We start from the raw sequence: 11,554 nt of genomic DNA on the forward strand, positions 1-11,554 counted from the left end.
GGGGCCGCCATTAGCGTACGCGCTTTTTTTTTTCTTTCAAAGTCACCCGTGATAGGCTACGTGACGATTAACGTAGCCTATCACGGCTGACTTTGCAGATCTAGCCATGATAGGCTACGTTAATCGTTACGTAGCCTATCACAGGGGCGTTGTTTTTTTTTACTTTTCTTGTAATGGCGGTGGCGGCAGCCGGTCGAAAGACCGGCTGCCGCCCCTGACGAAGACCTGCCGAACTGCCACCAGGACCCGCAGCCGGGAGGGACATTCGTGAAAGGTAAGTCCCATCCCGGAGGGAGGTGAGGGGTGGGGGAGTGGCGGAGAATTTCTCCCCGAACAACCTTCGGAGGACCGAATGCGTTGGCACTCGGCCCCCCGAAGTTTCGGGGAGAAATTCTCCCCCATCCCTATCTAAAGGACTAGTCTCCTTCCCACTGAAATCAGCTAGGCTTCTTCCTGAGCAAGACACCATCATTGGATGCCTTGCCTCCCATAGTCAAGGCAACCTGCTTTCTTTGCTCTTCACTTGACACCAGAAGTTGCAATGCTCACTGGTTCCTGTCTGCAGGAAGGGCTTCAGGCCCAGGGAAAGGTATATTGTTCTTGAAGGTTCTTAGTACAAAGTGTAGCCTCCACTCCCTCTTTCCTCTCTCTGTCTCTGTGTGTATGCTTCAAGCCTCAGGAAGACTCATTCCCATGGTCCTGAAACCTACTTTTAGGCCTGAAGCTCAACTTCACCAAGAATGCAGCTAATTTCCCCATCAAGTGATAACTTAGTGAAGGCTGGAGCACCCAGTTGGTATAAATGTTCACAATTCCATTTGCTCAGCTAATTCCCCCCAAATCAGGTTGTGCATTTGAATCTCTTTACACCTCAGTAAATGTTCCCTTCTGGCCTTATCCTCTTCAACAGTGTCTGAGTGTGTGGATCTCTTTAGGGATGTACGAAACCACTTACCTGTTTCATAAGTGGCATCCGCAGTGGGGAGGGGAGGCGCTCCGTCCCTCCCCCCGAAATCCTCCCCGGCCAGCTCCACTCCGTGGCGACTCCACAGAGCCACTGGCTGGGTGCATTTGCAGATGGACATCTGGCTGTGGCAAGTCTGCGGACTTACATGGTGGCTGCGCCCCTTTGCTGAGTCGTGATAGGCTATGTAAATATTTACATAGCCTATCACGGCAAAAGCAGGGACGCAAATGGTAGCTGCTATGCCATTTGCATCCCCGCTTTTGCCGTGATAGGCTAGGTAAATATTTACATAGCCTATCACGGCTCAGCGAAGGGACGCAAATGGTGGCCGGTGTAGCAGCTGCCGCCGGTGGAGCTGCCACCGCCAGAGCTGCCACTGCCGGAGCTGCCACCACCGGAGCTGCCGCCGCTGGAGCTGCCAGAGCCGCAGCCAGATAGGCTCCGTTCCGGGGGGCTTCTGCAGGGTGGTGGGGCAGGTTGCTCCGTTCCACCACGGATTCCGGGGGGCTGAATTCACTGGAATTCAGCCTCCCTGGGATCCGTGGCAGAATTCTCAGACATCCCTAGATCTCCTTGGGTGGGCATTGCCTCCTTAGCCATATGTGATCTATTTGCCAATGTCTAAAGATTCCTTGTGAGCATGTGTGCAGGCCTTGTTGGAATGTGGGCAAGCTCCTACATGGGTCCCACATGAGCACATCACGTAGCACAGGGCTCGCAGGCATGGCAGGTTGTTTTTTAATTGGCAGGGATGCTGACATCATCTGCCACCCCTCCTTAGACTCCCCAGTTCCCTCTGAGCTTAGCTGCAATTCTCACAGTAGCTGGAGGGAGGAGAAAAATAATTTCCCCAACAACAATATATTCCTTGGTGTAATCCAAAGTATTTCAGGGGCAGCTTGATCTTGAATGAGCATTTAAGACCCATTAACTCTACAAAAGACCTCCTGGTGGAGATGCAACTGCTACAATGGATCAACACAGCTGCCAGGATTTTTGGACTTTCCTTGTGGCCGTGGCTATAGTCACTGTCATGGAGAATGCCCGCACTTCAAAATTTCCACCATACTACTCACTGTGTGTAACATTATGATTCCTTTTTCAGCCCTTTCTTTTAGAATTGGGCCAAAGCTTTCTGCCAAGCTTTATTTGGACATTTGTGGGATGGGGGAAGGTGAACTTCAGTGAAATTTTCATCGAGTGGAGAATTTGGTGCTTATTTAACTTTATAAGGTGGCTGACTTTTTGTTTTCCTTTGCTTTAAACTAACCTAACAACAACAACAAAACTCTTCATAACCACTCTTACTGGTACATGGCTTTCCTCTCTTCAGCTCCCTGGATGGCCATGCATTCTGACATATGCCCATGATAGGAGAAGACACCATGTCACGATTTGGTGCCTTTCCCTCCTATGAGCATTCCAGGAAGTGTGGCCATCCAGAAGATTGTGGAGAGGAAAGGCTCTAACCACTGTGTGTAGTTGTGAAGGTTCAAAATAAAAGAAGTTTAAAGTAGGGCGGCTCATGGACCCCCACTTGTCTTCAGATGGTGCTTTGGACCCTCAGAATAAGTCCCGCTTCAACTCAGACCAATTCAGAACCCCTCCGCTTCGATTCGGTTCCAGATCCGAAGTGAGATTCGGATATCTGAAAAACTTGTTTTGGGTGTTTTCCTATTGACTATTTTAAGGCTATTTGCGTTGCCCTTATTTTCGCCGTAGTCTATGTAAACATTTACGTAGACTACAGCAACTAAATAAGGAACGCGAATGGCGGCTCCCTATGGGGGCCACCATTCGCGTACGCGCTTTTTTTTTTTTTTTAAAGTCACCCGTGATAGGCTATGTGACGATTGACGTAGCCTATCACGGCTGACTTTGCAAATCTAGCCGTGATAGGCTACGTGAATCGTCACGTAGCCTATCAGGGGACTTTTTTTTTTTTTTTAACTTTCGTGTTCGCGGCCAGGCGAGGCGGGAAGCCTCCTCCCCGGCCTGAATTTCGGCCGGGCGAGGCGGGAAGCCTCCCCCTCGGCCTGAATTTCGGCCGGGCGAGGCGGGAAGCCTCCCCCCCCGGCCTGAACTTCGCGGGGGGAGCAGCGAAGCGCTCCCCCCCACCGCGAACAAGCTGCGAGAAAAGGTAAGTGACTTTCGTCCACCCCTAGATAGGCTACATAAGGATTTACGTAGCCTATCACAGGTGACTGCAGGGACACAAATGGTGGCGGCTACGGCCGCTGCCATTTGCGTCCCAGCAGGACAGGAGGATTCGCGGCCGGAGGGATGGGGCGCCTCCCCCCCGGCCAGAATTTCGGAGGGGAGGGACGGGGCGCCTCCCCCCCACCGCGAATCAAGCTTTGGGATCAGGTAAGGGACTTTCGTACATCCCTACGATGCACTCTTTGGTTAAAGCAACACTGTTGGAAAGAAATGTGGAAATATGAAGGATGTGGATATGGAAATACAAAGCTGAGCTGGGGGTAAGTGGGGTGCTGACATGTGTAGGAGTAAGTTGCATTAAACTCAGTAAGACTTACTTCTGAGTAGACATGCACAGAGTTGATTCTCCTCTCTGCTCAGCTTTGTATTTCCACATCCAGTTCATTATCAGACCTCCTGTTAGTTATCTCAGAAGACCCTTGGGGGAATGGGGGGGGGGTTTCCAGGGAACAGCTGGATTGAGTGAGATCCCCCCCATACACACACACATAATGGAAGAATATAGTTCTTCATATTCCCTGGTACGTTTATTCCTCATTTTGTCCATTCCCTGAGCATGTGCGGAGTGTGCTTTTTATTCAAACAAAGAGAAGGTTGCTGATCTTTCCCTTCATGCTGCATTTGTACAAGTGAAGTGTGACTGCTTCAGAAAGAACTTTCCATTATACTGTCTCTTTTTCTTCATGAGTTTCATAAAAGAAGTATGATCTAGTGGTTAGAGGCCAGCCCAAAGTCACCCAGTGAGATAATAGGTTGCTAATGAGCTGGATATGGAAATACAAAGGTGAGCTGGGGGCAAGTAGGAGTAAGTTGCATTGAACTCAGTAAGACTTACTTCTCAGTAGACATGCACAGAGTTGGTTCTCCTCTCCATTTTAGCCTCACAACGTCACCAACAAGGCTGGATGTGGAAATAGAAAGCCTAGCAGGGGGAATAATACTCGTGCAGGGCTCCAGACCTGCATGGTCATTTTAAAAGGTTTTTTCTTTCTTTCTTTTGAACAGCGTTGCTTTAAACAAAGAGTGCATCAGTCAGGCACACCTGGGGCAGCCTTGTTTTGGGAAGCCCTGAGGAGGTGAAGTGTTTTGGCTGAAAGTAATTACTGCACGTCTCAGGGCAGGGGAAAAAATACTAGGGATGGACGAAAGTCCCTTACCTGTTCTCGAAGCTTGCTTCGCGGTGGGGGGGAGGCACTTCGGTTCTCCCCCTGAAGTTCAGGCGAGGGGGAGGAGGCGCCCCGCCTCGCCCAGCCAAAATTCAGGCTGGGGGGGAGGCGCCTCATCCCTCGCCGGCGAAATTCAGGCCGGGTAGGAGCGCCCCGTCTACCTGGCCACAAAAAAAAAAGTAAAAACACACACACACACAAACACCCGTGATAGGCTAAGTAACAATTTACGTACCCTATCACGGCTAGATTTCCAAAGTCAGCCATATTAGGCTATGTAAATCATCACGTAGCCTATCACAGGTGACTTTGGAAAAAAAAAAAAAGCGCGTACGCAAATGGCGGCTCCCATGGGGACCGCCATTTGCGTTCCTTTTTTTGACACGTCTAGTCTACGTAGAGATTTACGCAGACTACGGCAAAAATAAGGGCAACGCAAATAGCGTTCCCTTATTTTCGCCGTAGTCTACGTAAATGTTTACGTAGACTAGACGTGCCAAAATAAGGAACACAAATGGCGGCGCCCATGGGAGCCGCCATTTGCGTACGCGCTTTTTTTTTTCAAAGTCACCCGTGATAGGCTACGTGATGATTTACGTAGTCTATCATGGCTGACTTTGGAAATCTAGCTGTGATAGGCTACGTAAATCGTTACGTAGCCTATCACGGGTGTGTGTGTTTTTTTTTAATTTCCTTTTTTTTTTTGCAATGGCAGCGGCGGCAGCCGGTCGGGAGACCGGCCACCGCCCCCGCCGAACCGCCGCCGGGACCCGCCGCCGCGAGGGACATTTGGCCACAGTAAGTCCCATCCTGGGGGCGGGCGGGGGGCCTGCGGAGAATTTCCCCACCAATTTCGGGGGGCCGAATGCGTTGGCATTTGGCCTCCCGAAGATTCGTGGAGAAATTCTTCGCCATCCCTAAAAACTACGTAAATATCGATGAAAAATAGCCTTTCTTACAGAAGTTATGCAGAATTATGACTGTTGGTATGGATTTATCTTTGTAATTTTCGGAGCGGAAAAAAAAGAGAATTCTGGGGGCTTGCGAATGATGGTACAGAGCACTGGCCACAAACTGCGGAAGTCAAGCAGCATGGAAGGTACACAATTCGTACATCCCTAATGCCTCCTCCTCCTGCTGCCTGCTCAACTGTCAAGGACTGCTTGCCATCTCCTGTTCATGAGGAGGAGACAGCTAGCGAGTGACGGGGATGTGTCCTGCACTTCCTCCTCCTGCCTGGGTGATTCACAGTGCTTTTTGCATATAAGTCTATGTGCACAGAGACTTCCAGTCGCCATGTTTTTTAAAAAAATATGGTGGTCGCAGCAGAGGGACCAGCGATCAGAGCAGGGGCTGAGGGGGGACGTCTAGAGAACCCGGATGGGGGTGGGTTCTCACATCCCTAAGTAACACCACCAGAATGATCTCTGTCTCTGAAACACAGCCGTTTCTAGGGATGTTGGAGAATTTCAACATCCCTAGAAGGGATGAGACGTAGGGATGTAAGAAAGTCCCTTACCTGATCCCGAAGCTTGATTCGCGGTGGGGGGGAGGCGGTCTGTCCCTCCCCCCAAAATTCTGGCCGGGGGAAGGCGTCCCGTCCCTCCAGCCTTGAATCCTTCTGTCCTGCCGGGATGCAAATGGCGGCAGCCGTAGCTGCCGCCGTTTGCGTCCCTGCAGTCAGCCATGATAGGCTACGTAAATGTTTACGTAGCCTATCACGGCTGAGTGAAAAAAAAAAACTGGGCGTACGCAAATGGCGGCACCCATGGGTGCCACCATTTGCGTTCCTTATTTTGGCAAGTGTAGTCTACGTAAACATTTATGTAGACTACGGCGAAAATAAGGGGAACGCTATTTGCGTACGTGCGGTTTTGTTTTTTGTTTTTTCACTCAGCCGTGACAGGCTACGTAAATCTTTACGTAGCCACTCACGTTTGTTGTTGTTTTTTAACTTGGAAATGGCAGCGGCGGCAGCCGGTCAGAAGACCAGCCGCCGCAGCTGTCGCCGCCGAACTGCCACCGGAGCCGCTGCCGCCAGGGACATTCGCACAAGTTAAGTCCTGTCCTGGAGGGGTGGAGGAGCAGACCGTTTCTCCACCAATTTCGGGGGGCCAAATGCGCTGGCATTCGGCTTCCCCAAGATTCATGGAGAAATTCTCTGACATCCCTGGATGAGAGCCACTGTGGTGTAGTGGCAAGAGTGTTGGACTGGGAGCTGGGAGATCTGGGTTCTAGTCTCCATTCTGGCATGGAAGCTCACTGGGTGACTTTGGGCCAGTCACACACTCTCAGCCCAACCTACCTCACAGGGTGGTTGCTGTGAGGATAAAATGGAGAGGAGGAGGATAATGTAAGCTGCCTTGGGTTCTTTGCAAGAGGAAAAAAGGCAGGATATAAATGCAATAAATAAATAAATAAATTTTGCCATGGATTCCAGTGCATTCACCCCCCCAGAATCCATGGCGGAATGAAGCCACCCACCCCACCACCCCATGAATGGGCCCGGAACGGAGCCTACATTTGTCGGCCGTTCTGGTGCTCCATGACCTCCTTTTGAATGGCCGTGATAGGCTACGTAAGTATATATGTACCCTATCACGGCAATAGGCAGGAACGCAAATGGCGGCCGCCGTAGCCGCCACCATTTGCGTCCCTGTCTTTTGCCGTGATAGGCTATGTATAGATGTATATATTTACGTAGCCTATCACGGCAAAAGACGGGTGCAAATGGCAGTGGCTACGGCGGCCGCCATTTGTGTCCCTGCGCAGCCCAGTAGCCGGATGTCTGGCTGCGGGCAGCCCCAGCCGGCGGCTCCCCAGAGTCGCCGTGGAGCTGGCCGGGGAGAATTTTGGTGGGAGGAACAGAACACCTCCCCCTCACCGCGAATGACCCCGGACGAAATGGTAAGTCAATTTCGTACATCCCTAGCTGTTTCCCCCCAGTAATTCAGTCTTCCCCCCTCCTCCACCACTGTCACTGAATGGAGATTGCTGGGTTACCTTCAGCCCTGATTTGGCAACTAGAGTTTCCATTTGCCAAAGCTCCCTCCCTCCCTCCTCCTCAACCCCTCACTGAACATTCCCAAGTTGATACTTTTGGCACCAGGCTGTCTTGGTTATTCAGAATAAATCACCAAGTTGGACAAGATGCTTCGTATATGAGCCACTTCGCTCTGGGGCTCCTCATTGCTATTCTGCTCTGCCTTATATCATGCAGAGGCACCTCTGAATCAGCCTACTTTGACTTGTTATTCGGGCTTTGGACTGAAGCAGTGTGCAGCCCTAATTTAAAGTAAGAAGACAAACTGACCACCTTGTTTGTAAGGTAAGCACCAACACCCGCCCCCCAAAGTCACTGAAGTTTGACCGCCTCCAGAAAGCAGCAGAAAATTGTCCCTCCCTGATCTTCAATGGATTTAGAGAACTTCAATGGTTTCATGAAAGGATGAGGGAGTGAGCTTTTCATCCCACCTCTGCTAAACAATGTAGCTGTTGAGGCTGCAATCTGAATTGGTAATTTGGTGCAAAGGAAAAGGGTTCCTTTCTCCTCAGCCATATTTCCGTTAAAATTGTTCCTGGTGCTGCATTTATCTCTGTTGGGGAAAATATATCTCCACTGGGTACTTTTATCTTTCCCCAACAGTGAAAGCCCCTGGGGGGAGGGGATTTTCTGTGGGAAAATTAGGGGTGGCAGAGAATTTCTCCACGAATCTCCGGGAGGCCGAATGCCAATGCATTTGGCCCCCCGAAATTGGTGGGGAAATTCTCCGACACCCCCCCGCCCCAGGATGGGACTTACCTCTGTCGAATGTCCCTCTCGGGGGCGGGTCCCGGCAGTGTTTCGGTGGCGTTTTGGTGGGGGCAGGGGCGGGGGCCGGTCTTCCGATAGGCTGCTGCCGCCGCCATTTCCCCATAAAGTTAAAAAAAAAAGTGATAGGCTACGTAAATCTTTATGTAGCCTATCACAACTGACTTTGAAAATCTAGCCGTGATAGGCTACGTAAATCGTTACGTAGCCTATCACGTTGTGTTTTTTTTTTTCAATTTACTTTTTTATTTCGTGGCCGGGGAGACGGGGTGCTCCCCCCTGGCCTGAATTCTGGCCAGTAGGGGCGGGGTGCCTTGCCCCCGCCAAGAATTTTGGGGGGAGAAACGGAGCGCCTCCCCCCCACCGCGAAGCAAGCTGCGGGACAAGGTAAGGGACTTTCGTCCATCCTTAGGGAAAATGTGCCAAAGAGAATGGGATTAAGAAGTCTTTTTTCTCCTGAGCCAGTTTAAAAAAAATCACAGAACTACCCTAATGTGCAACTCTCCCTTCATCTTAGTCTCCAAATACATACAGATTTCAAAAGTTATGCCTGATGTGTATGTGTGTGTGTGTGTTTTTTAAACTGAGTAAAGAAGCTCCATTACAGTAAGAGAATAGAAACATCTGTGGGCCAAAACAGACATTACTTTAAATCCACATCCAGCAGCTACATCTTCTTATTCCTTTTTACTATAGAGTAGGTGAATGGGCAATCTGGATCAGGACCCTAGCATGCAGGTTAGAGGGGCTTAAAAGATCCAGTTCAGGCCTCTGCATTTACTCTAGAGTAAAAAAAAAAAAAAGGAGCTGCTTTAAGCCTAATATGTGGAAATGCCCTTACACTAAGACTCATGACCAAATTTTGAAAGCTATTGCATTTCACTCCCTGGCTTGCTTGGAAGAGAACATTATGAACCTTGACGAGAAGATGTGAAAGGAATATGAATGAATGAAAAATATGCTGAAGGTGAAGAGGCCCTTTCAAAAGGTATTAACCAACAGCTGAGCCACAATATATATCCAGCAGTTTTTAAGAGTCTTCAGGTTCAAATCCCTTTTTCAGCAGCGAAGCTTACTGGTCGCTTAGGGAAAGGCATTGTTTTTCAACCTAATCTATATCAGAGTTGCTGTGGGAATCAGAGAAATAAGCATTTGAAGAATTTTGTACAACTAAAAGCAACACAGAAATGGACAATAATGACAAAATAGTAATTTATTTATCTCTCAGTTGTATCCCATGGGCTTATTTCATTCTTGTGTGAGATGGCTTCAATGGAGAGACAACATGTCATAGCCACATTTGGTCATCCAGCATGGCTACGCTACCCACAATGTCCAAACTAGTACTGTGCCGATTCTTCCATTTTCGGTGTTTCGTGGCCAGGGGGTGGTGGTGGTGGTAGCGATGAAATAAAAACTCTGGCTTAAGAGGCTGGGAGGGGTGACAATTTCGATCAACTTTCTCTTTGGGGAGGGGGATAGGGTTTCCACATACCTTTTTTTAAGTGTAGGCAATTCTTGAGGGGTCTTCTTTCTATTTTTTTATTTAAAACAGAACACACACACCCTGCACTGGCAGGAGTCCAGGACTCTTCTCCAGCCCAGCAGCATTTTCTGAACACCCAGGAGACCACATGACCTCTCCCTCTCCAATAAGCATTCAGTAAAGACTCCGGGGCTGCAGAAGCTGCTGTGCTTTAGCAGTCAGGGATTTTAGCATTTTAAAAATCAGCAACACACACCTACCAAACTGAAAAAGGTATATGGAAACCCAGTCTGTGTACCCACGGAGGAAATTCCCTGAAATTCTTCCCCTCCCTGTGAAAGAGGCAGAAAAAAACAATGCCTCTTTCGTGGGGAGAGAAAGAAATCCCCCAAATAGGGCCCGGGATTCGGCACAGCACTAGTCCAGAAATTGTTGTCATGTTTTCATAATGGCCTGTATGCACAGACCCAAGTCAAAATTTCTCAGAATGCATTTTTATTGGGAAATTACTCGTTGGTTTGTTTTTTTCTTTTCTCCCCCCCCCCCACCGGATAAAGAAAGCCACTCTGCAGAATTTTCTCGATTATCTACAGTTTTTTTGTGGCAACCACCATTTATGCCCCACAATGTCCTGAAACAACACTAGGTCTGGGCATTATGGAGGATGGGAAATGGTGGCCAGGATGCCAACACAGTTGCTGTTGCTATTGCCACTTGCAGTGGCAGAGAAAAAGTCCTGTACTACTGCCATTGCTAACAGTGAGATCACCCATGAGAAACTGTTGAAGAATTTCTCTGCTCACTGGAAAAAATTCACTGAAATAATGCCCCCTCTCTCAATTCCTCAGTCCATAAATAGGGTAAAGAATTTTGAGAGGCCATTTGTTCAGAGTTCTAGCCCAATGTGTATAAGGGTGATCTATACACAGTACAAATGAAGTGAATAGATTGTTAGGTTGAGACCTACATGTATTGTGCCCTATGTATGTAGACTGTTATAAAAAATGTGCCATCTAACACATTAATATTGGGGGAAGAGCAGGTGACCATGCTGGGTGGGATATAGGGGTGGACGAAAGTCACTTACCTTTTCTCGCAGCTTGTTCGCGGTGGGGGGGAGCGCTTCGCTGCTCCCCCCGCGAAGTTCAGGCCAGGGGGGGGAGGCTTCCCGCCTCGCCCGGCCGAAATTCAGGCCGGGGGGGAGGCTTGCCGCCTCGCCCGGCCGCGAACACGAAAGTAAAAAAAAAAGTCCCCTGATAGGCTACGTGACGATTCACGTAGCCTATCATGGCTAGATCTGCAAAGTCAGCCGTGATAGGCTACGTGAATCGTCACGTAGCCTATCACGGGTGACTTAAAAAAAAAAAGCGCGTACGCGAATGGCGGCCCCCATAGGGAGCCGCCATTCGCGTTCCTTATTTAGTTGCTGTAGTCTACGTAAATGTTTACGTAGACTATGGCGAAAATAAGGGCAACGCAAATAGCGTTGCCCTTATTTTCGCGGTAGTCTACGTAAACATTTACGTAGACTACAGCGACCAAATAAGGAACGGGAATGGCGGCTCCCTATGGGGGCCGCCATTATCTGTACACACTTTTTTTTTTTTTTTCAAAGTCACCCGTGATAGGCTACGTGACGATTCACGTAGCCTATCACGGCTGACTTTGCAAATCTAGCCGTGATAGGCTACGTGAATCGTCACGTAGCCTATCAGGGGACTTTTTTTTTTCTTTTATTGCAGTGGTGGCGGCGGCAGCCAGTCGAAAGACTGGCTGCCGCTCCCGCCCTGCTCGAACACCCGACGAACCACCAGCCGGACCCGCCGCCGGGAGGGACATTCAGGGAAGGTAAGTCCCGTCCCGGGGGGGGTGCGGGGTGTGGGGGGGGTGCGGAGGATTTCTCC

Source organism: Heloderma suspectum, chromosome 2 (genome assembly GCF_057233095.1).
Source record: "Heloderma suspectum isolate Gila_16-S chromosome 2, 16-S_ref, whole genome shotgun sequence".
Taxonomy (NCBI): Eukaryota; Metazoa; Chordata; class Lepidosauria; order Squamata; family Helodermatidae; genus Heloderma; species Heloderma suspectum.